Source organism: Myxine glutinosa, chromosome 14, assembly GCF_964187855.1.
Source record: "Myxine glutinosa chromosome 14, kmMyxGlut1.1, whole genome shotgun sequence".
NCBI classification, from domain to species: Eukaryota; Metazoa; Chordata; class Myxini; order Myxiniformes; family Myxinidae; genus Myxine; species Myxine glutinosa.
Window position 1 is genome coordinate 69,846,804 of NC_136274.1, and position 25,690 is coordinate 69,872,493.

At 44.2% G+C, this 25,690-nt stretch overlaps 1 protein-coding gene across 1 annotated transcript in view; it reads left to right on the forward strand.

Annotated features, from left to right (window-relative positions):
- Positions 1–25,690, forward strand: part of LOC137439879 (transmembrane protein 132C-like) — an 862,966-nt gene that overhangs the window by 777,156 nt on the left and 60,120 nt on the right. The gene's annotated exons all lie outside the window — the stretch shown is intronic.

The window sequence follows — 25,690 nt, forward strand, 5'->3', positions numbered from 1 at the left end:
TGAAGAACACGGTGCAATATCTAATCTCCCGAGCTTGTAGCACATGATGCAACATCTAATCTCCCTAGATTGTAGCACATGATGCAATATCTAATCTCCCTAGCTTGTCGAGCACGATGCAATATCTAATCTCCCTAGGTTGTCGAGCACAATGCAATATCTAATCTCCCCAGCTTGTCGAGGGCGATGCAATTTCTAATCTCCCTCGCTTGTAGAGGATGATACAATATCTAATCTCCCTTGCTTGTAGCACACGATGCAATATCTAATCTCCCTAGCTTGTAGAGCACAATGCAATATCTAATCTCCCTTGCTTGTGGCGCACAATGCAATATCTAATCTCCCTAGATTGTAGCACATTATGCGATATCTATTCTCCCTAGCTTGAAGAGCACGATGCAATATCTAATCTCCCTAGCTTGTAGCACATAATGCAATATCTAATCTCCATCGCTTTGCAGCACACGATGCAATATCTAATCTCCCTAGCTTGTAGCACACGATGCAATATCTATTCTCCCTATCTTGTAGCACACGATGCAATATCTAATCTCCCTAGCTTGTAGCACACGATGCAATATCTAATCTCCCTAGCTTGTAGCACATGATGCAAAATATAATCTCCCTAGCTTGTAGCACACGATGCAATATCTAATCTCCCTAGCTTGTAGCGCACAATGTCATATGTAATCTCCCTAGCTTGTGGCGCACAATGCAATATCTAATGTCCCTAGATTGTAGCTCACAATGCAATATCTAATCTCCCTAGATTGTAGCGCACATTGCAATATCTAATCTCCCTAGATTGTAGCGCACAATGCAATATCTAATCTCCCTAGCTTGAAGCACACGATGCAATATCTCATCTCCCTAGCTTGTAGCGCACGATGCCATATGTAATCTCCCGAGCTTGTAGCGCACAATGCAATATGTAATGTCCCTAGATTGTAGCGCACAATGCAATATCTAATCTCCCTATCTTGTAGCACATGATGCAATATCTAATCTCCCGAGCTTGTAGAGCACGATGCAATATCTAATCTCCCTAGGTTGTCGAGCACAATGCAATATCTAATCTCCCCAGCTTGTCGAGGGCGATGCAATTTCTAATCTCCCTCGCTTGTCGAGGATGATGCAATATCTAATCTCCCTTGCTTGCTTGCAGCACACGATGCAATATCTAATCTCCCTAGCTTGTAGAGCACGATGCAATATCTAATCTCCCTTGCTTGTGGCGCACAATGCAATATCTAATCTCCCTAGATTGTAGCACATTATGCGATATCTAATCTCCCGAGCTTGAAGAGCACGATGCAATATCTAATCTCCCTAGCTTGTAGCACATGATGCAATATCTAATCTCCATCACTTTGTAGCACACGATGCATTATCTAATCTCCCTAGCTTGTAGCACACGATGCAATATCTAATCTCCCTATCTTGTAGCACACGATGCAATATCTAATCTCCCTAGCTTGTAGCACACGATGCAATATCTAATCTCCCTAGCTTGTAGCACACGATGCAATATCTAATCTCCCTAGCTTGTAGCACATGATGCAATATATAATCTCCCTAGCTTGTAGCACACGATGCAATATCTAATCTCCCTAGCTTGTAGCACATGATGCAATATCTAATCTCCATCGCTTTGTAGCACACGATGCATTATCTAATCTCCCTAGCTTGTAGCACACGATGCAATATCTAATCTCCCTATCTTGTAGCACACGATGCAATATCTAATCTCCCTAGCTTGCAGCACACGATGCAATATCTAATCTCCCTAGCTTGTAGCACACGATGCAATATCTAATCTCCCTAGCTTGTAGCACATGATGCAATATATAATCTCCCTAGCTTGTAGCACACGATGCAATATCTAATCTCCCTAGCTTGTAGCGCACAATGTCATATGTAATCTCCCTAGCTTGTGGCGCACAATGCAATATCTAATGTCCCTAGATTGTAGCTCACAATGCAATATCTAATCTCCCTAGATTGTACCGCACATTGCAATATCTAATCACCCTAGATTGTAGCGCACAATGCAATATCTAATCTCCCAAGATTGCAGCGCACAATGCAATATCTAATCTCCCTCACTTGTAGAGCACGATGCAATATCTAATCTCCCTCGCTTGTAGAGCACGATGCAATATCTAATCTCCCTAGCTTGTAGCACACGATGCAATATCTAATCTCCCTGGCTTGTAGAGCACGATGCAATATCTAATCTCCCTAGCTTGTAGCACACGATGAAATATCTAATCTCCCGAGCTTGTAGCACATGATGCAACATCTAATCTCCCGAGCTTGTAGCACATGATGCAATATCTAATCTCCCTAGCTTGTCGAGCACGATGCAATATCTAATCTCCCTAGCTTGAAGAGCACAATGCAATATCTAATCTCCCCAGGTTGTCGAGGGCGATGCAATATCTAATCTCCCTCGCTTGTAGCACACGATGCAATATCTAATCTCCCTAGCTTGTAGAGCACAATGCAATATCTAATCTCCCTTGCATGTGGCACACAATGCAATATCTAATCTCCCTAGATTGTAGCACATTATGCGATATCTAATCTTCCTAGCTTGAAGAGCACGATGCAATATCTAATCTCCCTATCTTGTAGCACACGATGCAATATCTAATCTCCCTAGCTTGTAGCACACGATGCAAAATCTAATTTCCCTAGCTTGTAGCACATGATGCAATATCTAATCTCCCTAGCTTGAAACACACGATGCAATATCTAATCTCCCTAGCTTGTAGCGCACGATGCCATATGCAATCTCCCTAGCTTGTAGCGCACAATGCAATATGTAATGTCCCTAGATTGTAGCGCACAATGCAATATCTAATCTCCCTAGCTTGTAGCACATGATGCAATATCTAATCTCCCGAGCTTGTAGAGCACGATGCAGTATCTAATCTCCCTAGGTTGTCGAGCACAATGCAATATCTAATCTCCCCAGCTTGGCGAGGGCGATGCAATTTCTAATCTCCCTCGCTTGTAGAGGATGATGCAATATCTAATCTCCCTTGCTTGTAGCACACGATGCAATATCTAATCTCCCTAGCTTGAAGAGCACGATGCAATATCTAATCTCCCTTGCTTGTGGCGCACAATGCAATATCTAATCTCCCTAGATTGTAGCACATTATGCGATATCTAATCTCCCTAGCTTGAAGAGCACGATGCAATATCTAATCTCCCTAGCTTGTAGCACATGATGCAATATCTAATCTCCCTAGCTTGTAGCGCACTATGCAATATCTAATCTCCCTTGCTTGTCGAGCACGATGCAATATCTAATCTCCCTAGATTATAGCACATGATGCAATATCTAATCTCCCTAGATTATAGCACAAGATGCAATATCTAATCTCCTGAGCTTGTAGAGCACGATGCAATATCTAATCTCCTTAGCTTGTAGAGGGCGATACAATATCTAATCTCCTGAGCTTGTAGAGGATGATGCAATATCTAATCTCCCTTGCTTGTAGCACACGATGCAATATCTAATCTCCCTTGCTTGTAGAGCACGATGCAATATCTAATCTCCCTGGCTTGTAGCACATGATGCAACATCTAATCTCCCTAGCTTGTAGCACATGATGCAATATCTAATCTCCCTAGATTGTAGCGCACAATGCAATATCTAATCTCCCGAGATTGTAGCACATTATGCGATATCTAATCTCCCTAGCTTGAGGAGCACGATGCAATATCTAATCTCCCTAGCTTGTAGCACATGATGCAATATCTAATCTCCATCGCTTTGCAGCACACGATGCAATATCTAATATCCCTAGCTTGTAGCACACGATGCAATATCTAATCTCCCTATCTTGTAGCACCCGATGCAATATCTAATCTCCCTAGCTTGTAGCGCACAATGTCATATGTAATCTCCCTAGCTTGTGGCGCACAATGCAATATCTAATGTCCCTAGATTGTAGCTCACAATGCAATATCTAATCTCCCTAGATTGTAGCGCACATTGCAATATCGAATCTCCCTAGATTGTAGCACACAATGCAATATCTAATCTCCCTCACTTGTAGAGCACGATGCAATATCTAATCTCCCTCGCTTGTAGAGCACGATGCAATATCTAATCTCCCTAGCTTGTAGCACACGATGCAATATCTAATCTCCCTAGCTTGTAGCACACGATGAAATATCTAATCTCCGCAGCTTGTAGAGCACGGTGCAATATCTAATCTCCCGAGCTTGTAGCACATGATGCAACATCTAATCTCCCTAGATTGTAGCACATGATGCAATATCTAATCTCCCTAGCTTGTCGAGCACGATGCAATATCTAATCTCCCTAGGTTGTCGAGCACAATGCAATATCTAATCTCCCCAGCTTGTCGAGGGCGATGCAATTTCTAATCTCCCTCGCTTGTAGAGGATGATACAATATCTAATCTCCCTTGCTTGTAGCACACGATGCAATATCTAATCTCCCTAGCTTGTAGAGCACAATGCAATATCTAATCTCCCTTGTTTGTGGCGCACAATGCAATATCTAATCTCCCTAGATTGTAGCACATTATGCGATATCTATTCTCCCTAGCTTGAAGAGCACGATGCAATATCTAATCTCCCTAGCTTGTAGCACATAATGCAATATCTAATCTCCATCGCTTTGTAGCACACGATGCAATATCTAATCTCCCTAGCTTGTAGCACACGATGCAATATCTATTCTCCCTATCTTGTAGCACACGATGCAATATCTAATCTCCCGAGCTTGTAGCACACGATGCAATATCTAATCTCCCTAGCTTGTAGCACATGATGCAAAATATAATCTCCCTATCTTGTAGCACACGATGCAATATCTAATCTCCCTAGCTTGTAGCGCACAATGTCATATGTAATCTCCCTAGCTTGTGGCGCACAATGCAATATCTAATGTCCCTAGATTGTAGCTCACAATGCAATATCTAATCTCCCTAGATTGTAGCGCACATTGCAATATCTAATCTCCCTAGATTGTAGCGCACAATGCAATATCTAATCTCCCTAGCTTGAAGCACACGATGCAATATCTCATCTCCCTAGCTTGTAGCGCACGATGCCATATGTAATCTCCCGAGCTTGTAGCGCACAATGCAATATGTAATGTCCCTAGATTGTAGCGCACAATGCAATATCTAATCTCCCTATCTTGTAGCACATGATGCAATATCTAATCTCCCGAGCTTGTAGAGCACGATGCAATATCTAATCTCCCTAGGTTGTCGAGCACAATGCAATATCTAATCTCCCCAGCTTGTCGAGGGCGATGCAATTTCTAATCTCCCTCGCTTGTCGAGGATGATGCAATATCTAATCTCCCTTGCTTGCTTGTAGCACACGATGCAATATCTAATCTCCCTAGCTTGTAGAGCACGATGCAATATCTAATCTCCCTTGCTTGTGGCGCACAATGCAATATCTAATCTCCCTAGATTGTAGCACATTATGCGATATCTAATCTCCCGAGCTTGAAGAGCACGATGCAATATCTAATCTCCCTAGCTTGTAGCACATGATGCAATATCTAATCTCCATCACTTTGTAGCACACGATGCATTATCTAATCTCCCTAGCTTGTAGCACACGATGCAATATCTAATCTCCCTATCTTGTAGCACACGATGCAATATCTAATCTCCCTAGCTTGTAGCACACGATGCAATATCTAATCTCCTTAGCTTGTAGCACACGATGCAATATCTAATCTCCCTAGCTTGTAGCACATGATGCAATATATAATCTCCCTAGCTTGTAGCACACGATGCAATATCTAATCTCCCTAGCTTGTAGCGCACAATGTCAAATGTAATCTCACGAGCTTGTGGCGCACAATGCAATATCTAATGTCCCTAGATTGTAGCTCACAATGCAACATCTAATCTCCCTAGATTGTACCGCACATTGCAATATCTAATCTCCCTAGATTGTAGCGCACAATGCAATATCTAATCTCCCTAGATTGTAGCGCACAATGCAATATCTAATCTCCCTCACTTGTAGAGCACGATGCAATATCTAATCTCCCTCGCTTGTAGAGCACGATGCAATATCTAATCTCCCTAGCTTGTAGCACACGATGCAATATCTAATCTCCCTGGCTTGTAGAGCACGATGCAATATCTAATCTCCCTAGCTTGTAGCACACGATGAAATATCTAATCTCCCGAGCTTGTAGCACATGATGCAACATCTAATCTCCCTAGCTTGTAGCACATGATGCAATATCTAATCTCCCTCGCTTGTCGAGCACGATGCAATATCTAATCTCCCTAGCTTGAAGAGCACAATGCAATATCTAATCTCCCCAGGTTGTCGAGGGCGATGCAATATCTAATCTCCCTAGCTTGTAGCACATGATGCAATATCTAATCTCCCTCGTTTGTAGCACACGATGCAATATCTAATCTCCCGAGCTTGTAGCACATGATGCAATATCTAATCTCCCTCGTTTGTAGCACACGATGCAATATCTAATCTCCCTAGCTTGTAGAGCACGATGCAATATCTAATCTCCCTAGCTTGTAGCACATGATGCAATATCTAATCTCCCTCGTTTGTAGCACACGATGCAATATCTAATCTCCCTAGCTTGTAGAGCACAATGCAATATCTAATCTCCCTTGCATGTGGCACACAATGCAATATCTAATCTCCCTAGATTGTAGCACATTATGCGATATCTAATCTTCCTAGCTTGAAGAGCACGATGCAATATCTAATCTCCCTAGCTTGTAGCACATGATGCAATATCTAATCTCCCTATCTTGTAGCACACGATGCAATATCTAATCTCCCTAGCTTGTAGCACACGATGCAAAATCTAATTTCCCCAGCTTGTAGCACATGATGCAATATCTAATCTCCCTAGCTTGAAACACACGATGCAATATCTAATCTCCCTAGCTTGTAGCGCACGATGCCATATGTAATCTCCCTAGCTTGTAGCGCACAATGCAATATGTAATGTACCTAGATTGTAGCGCACAATGCAATATCTAATCTCCCTAGCTTGTAGCACATGATGCAATATCTAATCTCCCGAGCTTGTAGAGCACGATGCAATATCTAATCTCCCTAGGTTGTCGAGCACAATGCAATATCTAATCTCCCCAGCTTGGCGAGGGCGATGCAATTTCTAATCTCCCCAGCTTGGCGAGGGCGATGCAATTTCTAATCTCCCTCGCTTGTAGAGGATGATGCAATATCTAATCTCCCTTGCTTGTAGCACACGATGCAATATCTAATCTCCCGAGCTTGTAGAGCACGATGCAATATCTAATCTCCCTTGCTTGTGGCGCACAATGCAATATCTAATCTCCCTAGATTGTAGCACATTATGCGATATCTAATCTCCCTAGCTTGGAGAGCACGATGCAATATATAATCTCCCTAGCTTGTAGCACATGATGCAATATCTAATCTCCCGAGCTTGTCGAGCACGATGCAATATCTAATCTCCCTAGATTATAGCACATGATGCAATATCTAATCTCCTGAGCTTGTAGAGCACGATGCAATATCTAATCTCCTTAGCTTGTAGAGGGCGATGCAATATCTAATCTCCTGAGCTTGTAGAGGATGATGCAATATCTAATCTCCCTTGCTTGTAGCACACGATGCAATATCTAATCTCCCTTGCTTGTAGAGCACGATGCAATATCTAATCTCCCTTGCTTGTGGCACACGATGCAATATCTAATCTCCCTAGCTTGTAGAGCACGATGCAATATCTAATCTCCCTGGCTTGTAGCACATGATGCAACATCTAATCTCCCTAGCTTGTAGCACATGATGCAATATCTAATCTCCCTAGATTGTAGCGCACAATGCAATATCTAATCTCCCGAGATTGTAGCACATTATGCGATATCTAATCTCCCTAGCTTGAGGAGCACGATGCAATATCTAATCTCCCCGGCTTGTAGCACATGATGCAATATCTAATCTCCATCGCTTTGTCGCACACGATGCAATATCTAATCTCCCTAGCTTGTAGCACACGATGCAATATCTAATCTCCCTATCTTTTAGCACACGATGCAATATCTAATCTCCCTAGCTTGTAGCACATGATGCAATATATAATCTCCCTAGCTTGTAGCACACAATGTCATATGTAATCTCCCCAGCTTGTGGCGCACAATGCAATATCTAATGTCCCTTGATTGTAGCTCACAATGCAATATCTAATCTCCCTAGATTGTAGCGCACATTGCAATATCTAATCTCCCTAGATTGTAGCGCACAATGCAATATCTAATCTCCCTAGATTGTAGCGCACAATGCAATATCTAATCTCCCTCACTTGTAGAGCACGATGCAATATCTAATCTCCCTCGCTTGTAGAGCACGATGAAATATCCAATCTCCCTAGCTTGTAGCACACGATGCAATATCTAATCTCCCTGGCTTGTAGAGCACGATGCAATATCTAATCTCCCTAGCTTGTAGCACACGATGCAATATCTAATCTCCCTAGCTTGTAGCACACGATGAAATATCTAATCTCCGCAGCTTGTAGAGCACGATGCAATATCTAATCTCCCGAGCTTGTAGCACATGATGCAACATCTAATCTCCCTAGCTTGTAGCACATGATGCAATATCTAATCTCCCTAGCTTGTCGAGCACGATGCAATATCTAATCTCCCTAGCTTGAAGAGCACAATGCAATATCTAATCTCCCCAGGTTGTCGAGGGCGATGCAATATCTAATCTCCCTCGCTTGTAGAGGATGATGCAATATCTAATCTCCCTCGCTTGTAGAGCACGATGCAATATCCAATCTCCCTAGCTTGTAGCACACGATGCAATATCTAATCTCCCTGGCTTGTAGAGCACGATGCAATATCTAATCTCCCTAGCTTGTAGCACACGATGCGATATCTAATCTCCCTAGCTTGTAGCACACGATGAAATATCTAATCTCCGCAGCTTGTAGCACATGATGCAATATCTAATCTCCATCGCTTTGTAGCACACGATGCAATATCTAATCTCCCGAGCTTGTAGCACATGATGCAACATCTAATCTCCCTAGCTTGTAGCACATGATGCAATATCTAATCTCCCTAGCTTGACGAGCACGATGCAATATCTAATCTCCCTAGCTTGTAGCACATGATGCAATATCTAATCTCCCCAGGTTGTCGAGGGCGATGCAATATCTAATCTCCCTCGCTTGTAGAGGATGATGCAATATCTAATCTCCCTTGCTTGTAGCACACGATGCAATATCTAATCTCCCTAGCTTGGAGAGCACAATGCAATATCTAATCTCCCTTGCATGTGGCGCACAATGCAATATCTAATCTCCCTAGATTGTAGCACATTATGCGATATCTAATCTCCCTAGCTTGAAGAGCACGATGCAATATCTAATCTCCCTAGCTTGTAGCACATGATGCAATATCTAATCTCCATCGCTTTGTAGCACACGATGCAATATCTAATCTCCCTAGCTTGTAGCACATGATGCAATATCTAATCTCCCTATCTTGTAGCACACGATGCAATATCTAATCTCCCTAGCTTGTAGCACACGATGCAATATCTAATTTCCCTAGCTTGTAGCACATGATGCAATATCTAATCTCCCGAGCTTGAAGCACAACAACAACAACAACAACAACATGCATTTTAAGGCCATGTTCCCTGCTAGAGCGGGGGTTAGCCTTGCGGTCCCCATGACATTCTTCTCCATTTTGCCCTATTTTCTGCATCTCTCCTTGTTAACCCCCTTGCCCGCATTTCTTCTTCCACCATCTTTCGCCAAGTCTTTCTCGGTCTTCCCCGTCCTCTACTTCCTTCTACATTAACTTCCATCACTCTTCTCAACCAGTCACTTTCATCCTTCCTCAATACATGACCAAACCATCTCAACCTGTTCCTCTTCACAGCATCAATCACAGGCAATATTCCCATCATCTTTCGCAATTCATCATTTGTCTTCCTCTCTCTCAACGATACTCCACACATCCATCGAACCATTCGCATTTCCACCCTTTCCAGCCTTCGTTGCTGCTCTACGTTCATTACCCATGTCTCGCTCCCATAAATCATAACACTTCTCACACATGCAGCATACACCTTTCCCTTCAGCTTCAGCGACACTCTCCTCCTCATCAGCACGCCACTCAGTTCCCGAAACTTCTTCCATGCACATCTCACTCGAGCAACCGTTGCCGAGTCTGATCCACCTTCTCCATTCAGCATGTCTCCGAGGTAGCAAAATGTTTTCACACCTTCCAGCTTCACGCCGTCTCCAAGATCCAACTCAACATTTCCTCCATCTGCAGCTCCCTCTGTGCACACCTTACATTTGAATGTAGCTGCCACACTGGTTAATGACCCTCTCAGACCACTACATTTTTGACCACTACATTTTTGTGGTAGCTTGAAGCACACGATGCAATATCTAATCTCCCTAGCTTATAGCGCACGATGCCATATGTAATCTCCCTAGCTTGTAGCGCACAATGCAATATGTAATGTCCCTAGATTGTAGCGCACAATGCAATATCTAATCTCCCTAGCTTGTAGCACATGATGCAATATCTAATCTCCCGAGCTTGCAGAGCACGATGCAATATCTAATCTCCCTAGGTTGTCGAGCACAATGCAATATCTAATCTCCCCAGCTTGTCGAGGGCGATGCAATTTCTAATCTCCCTCGCTTGTGGAGGATGATGCAATATCTAATCTCCCTTGCTTGTAGCACATGATGCAATATCTAATCTCCCTAGCTTGTAGAGCACGATGCAATATCTAATCTCCCTTGCTTGTGGCGCACAATGCAATATCTAATCTCCCTAGATTGTAGCACATTATGCGATATCTAATCTCCCTAGCTTGAAGAGCACGATGCAATATCTAATCTCCCTAGCTTGTAGCACATGATGCAATATCTAATCTCCATCGCTTTGTAGCACACGATGCAATATCTAATCTCCCTAGCTTGTAGCACACGATGCAATATCTAATCTCCCTAGCTTGTAGCACATGATGCAATATCTTAATCTCCCTAGCTTGTAGCACACGATGCAATATCTAATCTCCCTAGCTTGTAGCACATGATGCAATATATAATCTCCCTAGCTTATAGCACACGATGCAATATCTAATCTCCCTAGCTTGTAGCGCACAATGTCATATGTAATCTCCCTAGCTTGTGGCGCACAATGCAATATCTAATGTCCCTAGATTGTAGCTCACAATGCAATATCTAATCTCCCTAGATTGTAGCACACATTGCAATATCTAATCTCCCTAGATTGTAGCGCACAATGCAATATCTAATCTCCCTAGATTGTAGCGCACAATGCAATATCTAATTTCCCTAGCTTGTAGCACATGATGCAATATCTAATCTCCCTAGCTTGAAGCACACGATGCAATATCTAATCTCCCTAGCTTGTAGCGCACGATGCAATATCTAATCTCCCTAGCTTGTAGCACATGATGCAATATCTAATCTCCCTAGCTTGTAGCACACGATGCAATATCTAATCTCCCTAGCTTGAAGCACATGATGCAATATCTTAATCTCCCTAGCTTGAAGCACACGATGCAATATCTAATCTCCCTAGCTTGTAGCGCACGATGCAATATCTAATCTCCCTAGCTTGTAGCACATGATGCAATATCTAATCTCCCTAGCTTGTAGCACACAATGCAATATCTAATTTCCCTAGCTTGTAGCACATGATGCAATATCTAATCTCCCGAGCTTGAAGCACACGATGCAATATCTAATCTCCCTAGCTTGAAGAGCACGATGCAATATCTAATCTCACTAGCTTCTAGCACATGATGCAATATCTAATCTCCATCGCTTTGTAGCACACGATGCAATATCTCATCTCCCTAGCTTGTAGCACACGATGAAATATCTAATCTCCGCAGCTTGTTGAGCACGATGCAATATCTAATCTCCCGAGCTTGTAGCACATGATGCAACATCTAATCTCCCTAGATTGTAGCACATGATGCAATATCTAATCTCCCTAGCTTGTCGAGCACGATGCAATATCTAATCTCCCTAGGTTGTCGAGCACAATGCAATATCTAATCTCCCCAGCTTGTCGAGGGCGATGCAATTTCTAATCTCCCTCGCTTGTAGAGGATGATGCAATATCTAATCTCCCTTGCTTGTAGCACACGATGCAATATCTAATCTCCCTAGCTTGTAGAGCACGATGCAATATCTAATCTCCCTTGCTTGTGGCGCACAATGCAATATCTAATCTCCCGAGATTGTAGCACATTATGCGATATCTAATCTCCCTAGCTTGAAGAGCACGATGCAATATCTAATCTCCCTAGCTTGTAGCACATGATGCAATATCTAATCTCCATCGCTTTGTAGCACACGATGCAATATCTAATCTCCCTAGCTTGTAGCACACGATGCAATATCTAATCTCCCTATCTTGTAGCACACGATGCAATATCTAATCTCCCTAGCTTGTAGCACACGATGCAATATCTAATCTCCCTAGCTTGTAGCACATGATGCAATATATAATCTCCCTAGCTTGTAGCACACGATGCAATATCTAATCTCCCTAGCTTGTAGCGCACAATGTCATATGTAATCTCCCTAGCTTGTGGCGCACAATGCAATATCTAATGTCCCTAGATTGTAGCTCACAATGCAATATCTAATCTCCCTAGATTGTAGCGCACATTGCAATATCTAATCTCCCTAGATTGTAGCGCACAATGCAATATCTAATTTCCCTAGCTTGTAGCACATGATGCAATATCTAATCTCCCTAGCTTGTAGCGCACAATGCAATATGTAATGTCCCTAGATTGTAGCGCACAATGCAATATCTAATCTCCCTCGCTTGCAGCACATGATGCAATATCTAATCTCCCGAGCTTGTAGAGCACGATGCAATATCTAATCTCCCTAGGTTGTCGAGCACAATGCAATATCTAATCTCCCCAGCTTGTCGAGGGCGATGCAATTTCTAATCTCCCTCGCTTGTCGAGGATGATGCAATATCTAATCTCCCTTGCTTGTAGCGCACGATGCAATATCTAATCTCCCTAGCTTGTAGAGCACGATGCAATATCTAATCTCCCTTGCTTGTGGCGCACAATGCAATATCTAATCTCCCTAGATTGTAGCACATTATGCGATATCTAATCTCCCGAGCTTGAAGAGCACGATGCAATATCTAATCTCCCTAGCTTGTAGCACACGATGCAATATCTAATCTCCCTAGCTTGTAGCACACGATGCAATATCTAATCTCCCTAGCTTGTAGCACACGATGCAATATCTAATCTCCCTAGCTTGTAGCACACGATGCAATATCTAATCTCCTTAGCTTGTAGCACATGATGCAATATATAATCTCCCTAGCTTGTAGCACACGATGCAATATCTAATCTCCCTAGCTTGTAGCGCACAATGTCATATGTAATCTCCCGAGCTTGTGGCGCACAATGCAATATCTAATGTCCCTAGATTGTAGCGCACAATGCAATATCTAATCTCCCTCACTTGTAGAGCACGATGCAATATCTAATCTCCCTCGCTTGTAGAGCACGATGCAATATCTAATCTCCCTAGCTTGTAGCACACGATGCAATATCTAATCTCCCTGGCTTGTAGAGCACGATGCAATATCTAATCTCCCTAGCTTGTGGCGCACAATGCAATATCTAATGTCCCTAGATTGTAGCGCACAATGCAATATCTAATCTCCCTCACTTGTAGAGCACGATGCAATATCTAATCTCCCTCGCTTGTAGAGCACGATGCAATATCTAATCTCCCTAGCTTGTAGCACACGATGCAATATCTAATCTCCCTGGCTTGTAGAGCACGATGCAATATCTAATCTCCCTAGCTTGTAGCACACGATGAAATATCTAATCTCCCGAGCTTGTAGCACATGATGCAACATCTAATCTCCCTAGCTTGTAGCACATGATGCAATATCTAATCTCCCTAGCTTGTCGAGCACGATGCAATATCTAATCTCCCTAGCTTGAAGAGCACAATGCAATATCTAATCTCCCCAGGTTGTCGAGGGCGATGCAATATCTAATCTCCCTTGCTTGTAGCACACGATGCAATATATAATCTCCCTAGCTTGTAGAGCACAATGCAATATCTAATCTCCCTTGCATGTGGCACACAATGCAATATCTAATCTCCCTAGATTGTAGCACATTATGCGATATCTAATCTTCCTAGCTTGAAGAGCACGATGCAATATCTAATCTCCCTAGCTTGTAGCACATGATGCAATATCTAATCTCCCTATCTTGTAGCACACGATGCAATATCTAATCTCCCTAGCTTGTAGCACACGATGCAAAATCTAATTTCCCTAGCTTGTAGCACATGATGCAATATCTAATCTCCCTAGCTTGAAACACACGATGCAATATCTAATCTCCCTAGCTTGTAGCGCACGATGCCATATGTAATCTCCCTAGCTTGTAGCGCACAATGCAATATGTAATGTCCCTAGATTGTAGCGCACAATACAATATCTAATCTCCCTAGCTTGTAGCACATGATGCAATATCTAATCTCCCGAGCTTGTAGAGCACGATGTAATATCTAATCTCCCTAGGTTGTCGAGCACAATGCAATATCTAATCTCCCCAGCTTGGCGAGGGCGATGCAATTTCTAATCTCCCTCGCTTGTAGAGGATGATGCAATATCTAATCTCCCTTGCTTGTAGCACACGATGCAATATCTAATCTCCCTAGCTTGTAGAGCACGATGCAATATCTAATCTCCCTTGCTTGTGGCGCACAATGCAATATCTAATCTCCCTAGATTGTAGCACATTATGCGATATCTAATCTCCCTAGCTTGAAGAGCACGATGCAATATCTAATCTCCCTAGCTTGTAGCACATGATGCAATATCTAATCTCCCTAGCTTGTAGCGCACTATGCAATATCTAATCTTCCTTGCTTGTCGAGCACGATGCAATATCTAATCTCCCTAGATTATAGCACATGATGCAATATCTAATCTCCCTAGATTATAGCACATGATGCAATATCTAATCTCCTGAGCTTGTAGAGCACGATGCAATATCTAATCTCCTTAGCTTGTAGAGGGCGATGCAATATCTAATCTCCCTCGCTTGTAGAGGATGATGCAATATCTAATCTCCCTTGCTTGTAGCACACGATGCAATATCTAATCTCCCTTGCTTGTAGAGCACGATGCAATATCTAACCTCCCTTGCTTGTGGCACACGATGCAATATCTAATCTCCCTAGCTTGTAGAGCACGATGCAATATCTAATCTCCCTGGCTTGTAGCACATGATGCAACATCTAATCTCCCTAGCTTGTAGCACATGATGCAATATCTAATCTCCCTAGATTGTAGCGCACAATGCAATATCTAATCTCCCGAGATTGTAGCACATTATGCGATATCTAATCTCCCTAGCTTGAGGAGCACGATGCAATATCTAATCTCCCCGGCTTGTAGCACATGATGCAATATCTAATCTCCATCGCTTTGTCGCACACGATGCAATATCTAATCTCCCTAGCTTGTAGCACACGATGCAATATCTAATCTCCCTATCTTTTAGCACACGATGCAATATCTAATCTCCCTAGCTTGTAGCACACGATGAAATATCTAATCTCCCTAGCTTGTAGCACATGATGCAATATATAATCTCCCTAGCTTGTAGCACACAATGTCATATGTAATCTCCCCAGCTTGTGGCGCACAATGCAATATCTAATGTCCCTTGATTGTAGCTCACAATGCAATATCTAATCTCCCTAGATTGTAGCGCACATTGCAATATCTAATCTCCCTAGATTGTAGCGCACAATGCAATATCTAATCTCCCTAGATTGTAGCGCACAATGCAATATCTAATCTCCCTCACTTGTAGAGCACGATGCAATATCTAATCTCCCTCGCTTGTAGAGCACGATGAAATATCTAATCTCCCTAGCTTGTAGCACACGATGCAATATCTAATCTCCCTGGCTTGTAGAGCACGATGCAATATCTAATCTCCCTAGCTTGTAGCACACGATGCAACATCTAATCCTCCCTAGCTTGTAGCACACGATGAAATATCTAATCTCCGCAGCTTGTAGAGCACGATGCAATATCTAATCTCCCGAGCTTGTAGCACATGATGCAATATCTAATCTCCCTCGCTTGTAGAGCACGATGAAATATCTAATCTCCCTAGCTTGTAGCACATGATGCAATATCTAATCTCCCTAGCTTGTCGAGCACGATGCAATATCTAATCTCCCTAGCTTGAAGAGCACAATGCAATATCTAATCTCCCCAGGTTGTCGAGGGCAATGCAATATCTAATCTCCCTCGCTTGTAGAGGATGATGCAATATCTAATCTCCCTTGCTTGTAGCACACGATGCAATATCTAATCTCCCTAGCTTGTAGAGCACAATGCAATATCTAATCTCCCTTGCATGTGGCGCACAATGCAATATCTAATCTCCCTAGATTGTAGCACATTATGCGATATCTAATCTCCCTAGCTTGAAGAGCACGATGCAATATCTAATCTCCCTAGCTTGTAGCACATGATGCAATATCTAATCTCCATCGCTTTGTAGCACACGATGCAATATCTAATCTCCCTAGCTTGTAGCACATGATGCAATATCTAATCTCCCTATCTTGTAGCACACGAGACAATATCTAATCTCCCTAGCTTGTAGCACACGATGCAATATCTAATTTCCCTAGCTTGTAGCACATGATGCAATATCTAATCTCCCGAGCTTGAAGCACAACAACAACAACAACATGCATTTTAAGGCCATGTTCCCTGCTAGAGCGGGGGTTAGCCTTGCGGTCCCCATGACAATCTTCTCCATTTTGCCTATTTTCTGCATCTCTCCTTGTTAACCCCCTTGCCCGCATTTCTTCTTCCACCATCTTTAGCCAAGTCTTTCTCGGTCTTCCCCGTCCTCTACTTCCTTCTACATTAACTTCAATCACTCTTCTCAACCAGTCACTTTCATCCTTCCTCAATACATGACCAAACCATCTCAACCTGTTCCTCTTCACAGCATCAATCACAGGCAATATTCCCATCATCTTTCACAAATCATCATTTGTCTTCCTCTCTCTCAACGATACTCCACACATCCATCGAACCATTCGCATTTCCACCCTTTCCAGCCTTCGTTGCTGCTCTACGTTCATTACCCATGTCTCACTCCCATAAATCATAACACTTCTCACACATGCAGCATACACCTTTCCCTTCAGCTTCAGCGACACTCTCATCCTCATCAGCACGCCACTCAGTTCCCGAAACTTCTTCCATGCACATCTCACTCGAGCAACCGTTGCCGAGTCTGATCCACCTTCTCCATTCAGCATGTCTCCGAGGTAGCAAAATGTTTTCACACCTTCCAGCTTCACGCCGTCTCCAAGATCCAACTCAACATTTCCTCCATCTGCAGCTCCCTCTGTGCACACCTTACATTTGAATGTAGCTGCCACACTGGTTAATGACCCTCTCAGACCACTACATTTTTGACCACTACATTTTTGTGGTAGCTTGAAGCACACGATGCAATATCTAATCTCCCTAGCTTATAGCGCACGATGCCATATGTAATCTCCCTAGCTTGTAGCGCACAATGCAATATGTAATGTCCCTAGATTGTAGCGCACAATGCAATATCTAATCTCCCTAGCTTGTAGCACATGATGCAATATCTAATCTCCCGAGCTTGTAGAGCACGATGCAATATCTAATCTCCCTAGGTTGTCGAGCACAATGCAATATCTAATCTCCCCAGCTTGTCGAGGGCGATGCAATTTCTAATCTCCCTCGCTTGTAGAGGATGATGCAATATCTAATCTCCCTTGCTTGTAGCACATGATGCAATATCTAATCTCCCTAGCTTGTAGAGCACGATGCAATATCTAATCTCCCTTGCTTGTGGTGCATAATGCAATATCTAATCTCCCTAGATTGTAGCACATTATGCGATATCTAATCTCCCTCGCTTGAAGAGCACGATGCAATATCTAATCTCCCTAGCTTGTAGCACATGATGCAATATCTAATCTCCATCGCTTTGTAGCACACGATGCAATATCTAATCTCCCTAGCTTGTAGCACACGATGCAATATCTAATCTCCCTATCTTGTAGCACACGATGCAATATCTAATCTCCCCAGCTTGTAGCACACATTGCAATATCTAATCTCCCTAGCTTGTAGCACATGATGCAATATCTTAATCTCCCTAGCTTGTAGCACACGATGCAATATCTAATCTCCCTAGCTTGTAGCACATGATGCAATATATAATCTCCCTGGCTTGTAGCACACGATGCAATATCTAATCTCCCTAGCTTGTAGCGCACAATGTCATATGTAATCTCCCTAGCTTGTGGCGCACAATGCAATATCTAATGTCCCTAGATTGTAGCTCACAATGCAATATCTAATCTCCCTAGATTGTAGCGCACATTGCAATATCTAATCTCCCTAGATTGTAGCGCACAATGCAATATCTAATCTCCCTAGATTGTAGCGCACAATGCAATATCTAATTTCCCTAGCTTGTAGCACATGATGCAATATCTAATCTCCCTAGCTTGAAGCACACGATGCAATATCTAATCTCCCTAGCTTGTAGCGCACGATGCCATATGTAATCTCCCTAGCTTGTAGCGCACAATGCAATATGTAATGTCGCTAGATTGTAGCGCACAATGCAATATCTAATCTCCCTAGCTTGTAGCACATGATGCAATATCTAATCTCCCGAGCTTGTAGACCACAATGCAATATCTAATCTCCCCAGCTTGTCGAGGGCGATGCAATTTCTAATCTCCCTCGCTTGTCGAGGATGATGCAATATCTAATTTCCCTTGTGTTACATATTTATGTGAATTACTATTCCGGGCTTTGCTTATCAATGTGTAGTCGATTAAAGGTTGTTGTGATTAAAGGGTCATGAGCCCTTCTGAGAAAAAGGAGACCGGAAACGGAGGAAAAAAAGACATGAGGTCCTGGAGACGCGACGATTCTTCGTCTTCCTCGCCAAGCTCGGACGCGAGCGGTATCGATTGAGCAACGTAAGAGAATCGGCGTTCCAAAGCCCGTCTGGCGAGAGGAGTTACCGGGACATGTAACTACCCTTTGACCCGTCGAGTCACTGTGGGTTCGTGCACGGAACCAAGCAGCTGGCACAGTTCGCCTCGCCATCTACAAGGCCGCGTACGGGTCGCACCTGGGGCCGCGCGCGCTGGGCAAGCCGCGTGTTGCTTTGCCTGCTTTACATTACCCGCTTTGCTTGGCCAGGAGGTGCGCGCTGCAGCCGTTGTTCCCGGTACGGGACGTGCCCGGTGAAAGCACGTCAGGAAGGGTCCGTTCAACCGCCCACGTGCGGAGATCGAACTACAGGAGTACGGAGACATTGTGAGAGACATTGACCACGGAGGGAGTCGGGAGTGGGGCTCACGTGAGGAATGTATAAAATGGCCATCTTAGAGTTAATGTAGATGAGTTTACATCTTTGCACTATTGATTGCTGATTGTTGATGGTTGATTGCTCGGGGAATATATCATTGATTATTCCGGATCCTTGGTGTGAGGTTTTTTCTTGGTTGGAATTCATATTGATTGCGTGACGAAAGCGCATACATAATAAATCTTTCTGGCGGAGTTCCTCTCACGGTCCGGGGGTCACCAAGACCAGGTAGTCACCGGGAGGACCACGTAACAGAATTGGGGGCTCGTCCAAATTACGATTTGCGGATTCGCAATTGGGTCTACGTCCGGGATCTAAAATTGGATAAAATAATAAAATAATATTTTTATTAATTAAAATTTATTAATTAAGTATTAATTGGTAAATTTTTGGGGAAATTGGGGTAAAGTCTTGGGTGAAGGTTAACAGGTGTTAACGATAGGCACCATGGCGTTTGTGGCACAGAACTTTGCGGTAACCCCGAGTGAGGCACAGTTCCGAGCGTTACTAAAGTCGGACCTCTTGAAATTGGCCAAACATTTTAACTTGGAGGTCCGAACTAATTTGAGGAAGGCAGAGTTGCAGACCACGGTGATACAATCTATGGTGGGATTAGGAACATGGGACGAGTTAGCCTGGGAGTGGCTACCCGAAGAACCAGAAGACGTTGAGCTCCGGAAACTGGAGTTGCAATTACGGAGCCAGGAACGGATCAAAGAAGAGGAAAGGAAAGCAGAAAAGGAAAGAGCAGAAGAAGAAAGGAAAGCAGAAAAGGAAAGAGCAGAAGAAGAAAGGAAAGCAGAAAGGAAAGAGCAGAAGAAGAAAGGAAAGCAGAAGAGAGGAGAGAAGAGAAACAAGCAGAGGAAAGGAGAGTGGAACGAGAACTCCAGGAAAGGTTAGAAGGGAGAAAAGCAGAGGAGAGGAGAGCTGCAAGGGACCTCGAAGCAGAGGAGAGAAAAGCGGAAAGGGAATTAAAGGAACGTGACATGGAGCTTCAGCAAGAAATTAAATTCAAGGAGCTGGAGTTAATGAGAGAACGGGGAGAGGTACCACCCTTGCTGATGGGGTCAACACCTAGCCAGAACACCTGGGATGTGGGCAGACATGTGAGGCTGGTTCCACCCTTCAGTGAAAAGGAAGTCGCTAAATTTTTTCCACACTTTGAGAAAGTGGCTCGACAGTTAAACTGGCCGGAGGAGGCCTGGACCATACAAGTGCAAAGTGTGCTGGTGGGAAAAGCTCAAGAGATTTATTCGGCGCTACCAATGGACCAATGTGCAGATTATGAGGTATTGAAGAAGCACATCCTCAAAGCCTATGAGTTGGTTCCGGAAGCTTACCGGCAAAAATTCAGGAATGCCAGGAAGAGGGAGAGTGAGACCCATGTGGAGTTTGCCAGAGTGAAAGAAAACATGTTTGATCGGTGGTGTGAGTCAAAAGGAGTCGGGAAAGACTTCGAAACATTGCGTGACTTGATCCTGGTGGAGGAATTTCAACAGTGTGTCCACGAGGACATCAAAGTGTACCTGCAGGAAAAGAAAGTACCGAAGTTGTGGGACGCAGCCACCCTGGCAGATGATTATGCCTTAACACACCGGATAGGGGTCCACGAACCTAACTCCTCGCCTAGATCTCCGCAGGGGAGGTGGGGAACAGCAGGTGCGGAGAACGACAATACATGGCGGCGGCCTCGAGAGGATTATGGGGACAACGCGGATACCCCACCTGTTCGAAATCAGAGGGCTGCGGGCCCAAGACAAACTTATTTTTCAGGGGGCCCGAGGCAGACCACGAGTTTTTCCTCCGGGCCTACTTGCGCTTTTTGCAAGAAACCTGGACACTTGATGTCCAGTTGTTACCTCATGAAAAGGGAAGACCCAGAGCGGAGTCCGACTAGTACAACTCCGAATGCGATGGCAAACGTAAGAAATCGCCCACAGAAGAGTTACCAACCATTTATTTATGAGGGGTTGGTCTCACTCAAGGGAGACTTGACTAACCCAAGACCGGTTAGGGTTTTGAGGGACACAGGAGCCCATCAATCCTTAATGCTTGAAGGCATTTTGCCATTGTCAAAGAGTACCGCAACTGGTGATAGTGTTCGGTTACAAGGGATCGGTGGCTGTGTTAGTGCCCCACTTCATGTCATCCATTTGGAATCCGATTTGGTGTCAGGACCGGTCACCGTCGGTTTACAAGCCACGCTTCCTGTAGAGGGTGTATCTGTGATTATCGGGAATGATTTGGCCGGGGGGCAAATTTATGGTAACCTGAGGGTTGGTAAAGAGCACAGCAGGGAAAATAACACCCCACCAGCTCGGGATGGCGACAAAAGTTCCAAGTTATTTGTAGGGGGACTGAACTTCAACACAGAGGAAGAAGTTCTGACCTCTGTCTTCAACAGATATGGGCCGCTGGTGGAAGTGCGGGTGGTAAAAGACAGGGAAACACAACGGTCAAGAGGGTTCGGCTTTGTCACGTTTGCAAGCACAAGAGACGCCAGGGAGGCAGAAAAGAATTGGAATGGTAAGGATTTGGAGGGTCGGACCATAACAGTAGGGAAGGCCTTTCGTAGGCGTCGAGAGGTCTACAGAAGAGGACAACTTGGCAGTAGTTTTGGGGTTGGCAGCAGCCGATATTACTATGGAGGCTCCCAGAGTTACGGCACCTCCCGAAAGAATGAATGTCAGAGCACTGGCCGAGAAAGAGACCGCCAGTCAGGTAACGGCTGGGACAAGGGGTCCCACCGTAACGGTTAGGAGTCTGGAGAAGTTGAAGCACTATATACGGGGGAGCCGCCGAGCCGGGGCTCCTACACGGACTAACCGTGAACGCCACGTTCTTAAAGGCGTCCAGGTAGTGAACTTTCCTGCACGGACTAACCGTGAACTCCACGTTCTTAAAGGCGTCCATGTAATGAACTTTCCTCCCCGGACTAACCGTGAACTCCACATTCCTTAAGGCGTCCATGTAGGGAATATTCCGCTGGGCCTCCCGAAAAAGTGCTATAGAGAGGCTTAAATTTGGGGACTTTGGTCACCACCTCTTAACCGTCATTCAAGAGAAACTAGAAGTGGTTGACGCTTGGTCCAGAGGGAATTAATCTAGGGGATCGTGTGAAATTTTGTTGCTTTATTTTTAAGTGATGACTGTGCCCGGGGGGAACTGATGAGTTGGGGGGGGGGGGGGGGTGAGTTATCTGGTTTGTTTATCCAAGTTGGCCGGCAAAGAAAGTTTTCGCTGGGTTCAAACTTTCTTTCTTGAAGGGGGGGAGTGTTACATATTTATGTGAATTACTATTCCGGGCTTTGCTTATCAATGTGTAGTCAATTAAAGGTTGTTGTGATTAAAGGGTCAGGAGCCCTTCTGAGAAAAAGGAGACCGGAAACGGAGGAAAAAAAGACACGAGGTCCTGGAGACGCGACGATTCTTCGTCTTCCTCGCCAAGCTCGGACGCGAGCGGTATCGATTGAGCAACGTAAGAAAATCGGTGTTCCAAAGCCCGTCTGGCGAGAGGAGTTACCGGGACGTGTAACTACCCTTTGACCCATCGAGTCACTGTGGGTTCGTGCACGGAACCAAGCAGCTGGCACAGTTCGCCTCGCCGTCTACAAGGCCGCGTACGGGTCGCACCTGGGGCCGCGCGCGCTGGGCAAGCCACGTGTTGCTTTGCCTGCTTTACATTACCCGCTTTGCTTGGCCAGGAGGTGCGCGCTGCAGCCGTTGTTCCCGGTACGGGACGTGCCCGGTGAAAGCACGTCAGGAAGGGTCCGTTCAACCGCCCACGTGCGGAGATCGAACTACAGGAGTACGGAGACATTGTGAGAGACATTGACCACGGAGGGAGGCGGGAGTGGGGCTCACGTGAGGAATGTATAAGATGGCCATCTTAGAGTTAATGTAGATGAGTTTCCATCTTTGCACTATTGATTGCTGATTGTTGATGGTTGATTGCTCGGGGAATAATATATCATTGATTATTCCGGATCCTTGGTGTGGGGTTTTTTCTTGGTTGGAATTCATATTGATTGCTTGACGAAAGCGCATACATAATAAATCTTTCTGGCGGAGTTCCTCTCACGGTCCGGGGGTCACCGAGACCAGGTAGTCACCGGGAGGACCACGTAACACTTGCTTGTAGCACACGATGCAATATCTAATCTCCCTAGCTTGTAGAGCACGATGCAATATCTAATCTCCCTTGCTTGTGGCGCACAATGCAATATCTAATCTCCCTAGATTGTAGCACATTATGCGATATCTAATCTCCCGAGCTTGAAGAGCACGATGCAATATCTAATCTCCCTAGCTTGTAGCACATGATGCAATATCTAATCTCCATCGCTTTGTAGCACACGATGCAATATCTAATCTCCCTAGCTTGTAGCACACGATGCAATATGTAATCTCCCTATCTTGTAGCACACGATGCAATATCTAATCTCCCTAGCTTGTAGCACACGATGCAATATCTAATCTCCCTCGCTTGTAGCACATGATGCAATATCTAATCTCCCTAGCTTGTAGCACACGATGCAATATCTAATCTCCCTAGCTTGTAGCGCACAATGTCATATGTAATCTCCCTAGCTTGTGGCGCACAATGCAATATCTAATGTCCCTAGATTGTAGCTGACAATGCAATATCTAATCTCCCTAGATTGTAGCGCACATTGCAATATCTAATCTCCCTAGATTGTAGCGCACAATGCAATATCTAATCTCCCTAGCTTGTAGCACACGATGCAATATCTAATCTCCCTCACTTGTAGAGCACGATGCAATATCTAATCTCCCTCGCTTGTAGAGCACGATGCAATATCTAATCTCCCTAGCTTGTAGCACACGATGCAATATCTAATCTCCCTGGCTTGTAGAGCACGATGCAATATCTAATCTCCCTAGCTTGTAGCACACAATGCAATATCTAATCTCCCTAGCTTGTAGCACACGATGAAATATCTAATCTACGCAGCTTGTAGAGCACGATGCAATATCTAATCTCCCGAGCTTGTAGCACATGATGCAACATCTAATCTCCCTAGCTTGTAGCACATGATGCAATATCTAATCTCCCTAGCTTGTCGAGCACGATGCAATATCTAATCTCCCTAGCTTGAAGAGCACAATGCAATATCTAATCTCCCCAGGTTGTCGAGGGCGATGCAATATCTAATCTCCCTCGCTTGTAGAGGATGATGCAATATCTAATCTCCCTTGCTTGTAGCACACGATGCAATATCTAATCTCCCTAGCTTGTAGAGCACAATGCAATATCTAATCTCCCTTGCATGTGGCGCACAATGCAATATCTAATCTCCCTAGATTGTAGCACATTATGCGATATCTAATCTCCCTAGCTTGAAGAGCACGATGCAATATCTAATCTCCCTAGCTTGTAGCACATGATGCAATATCTAATCTCCCTATCTTGTAGCACACGATGCAATATCTAATCTCCCTAGCTTCTAGCACACGATGCAATATCTAATTTCCCTAGCTTGTAGCACATGATGCAATATCTAATCTCCCTATCTTGTAGCACACGATGCAATATCTAATCTCCCTAGCTTGTAGCGCACGATGCCATATGTAATCTCCCTCGCTTGTAGCGCACAATGCAATATGTAATGTCCCCAGCTTGTCGAGGGCGATGCAATTTCTAATCTCCCTAGCTTGAAGAGCACGATGCAATATCTAATCTCCCTAGCTTGTAGCACATGATGCAATATCTAATCTCCCTATCTTGTAGCACACGATGCAATATCTAATCTCCCTAGCTTCTAGCACACGATGCAATATCTAATTTCCCTAGCTTGTAGCACATGATGCAATATCTAATCTCCCTAGCTTGAAACACATGATGCAATATCTAATCTCCCGAGCTTGTAGAGCACGATGCAATATCAAATCTCCCTAGGTTGTCGAGCACAATGCAATATCTAATCTCCCCAGCTTGTCGAGGGCGATGCAATTTCTAATCTCCCTCGCTTGTAGCACACGATGCAATATCTAATCTCCCTTGCTTGTGGCGCACAATGCAATATCTAATCTCCCTAGATTGTAGCACATTATGCGATATCTAATCTACCTAGTGTTACGTGGTCCCCTCGGTGAATACCTGGTCTCGGTGACCCCCGGACCGTGAGAGGAACTCCGC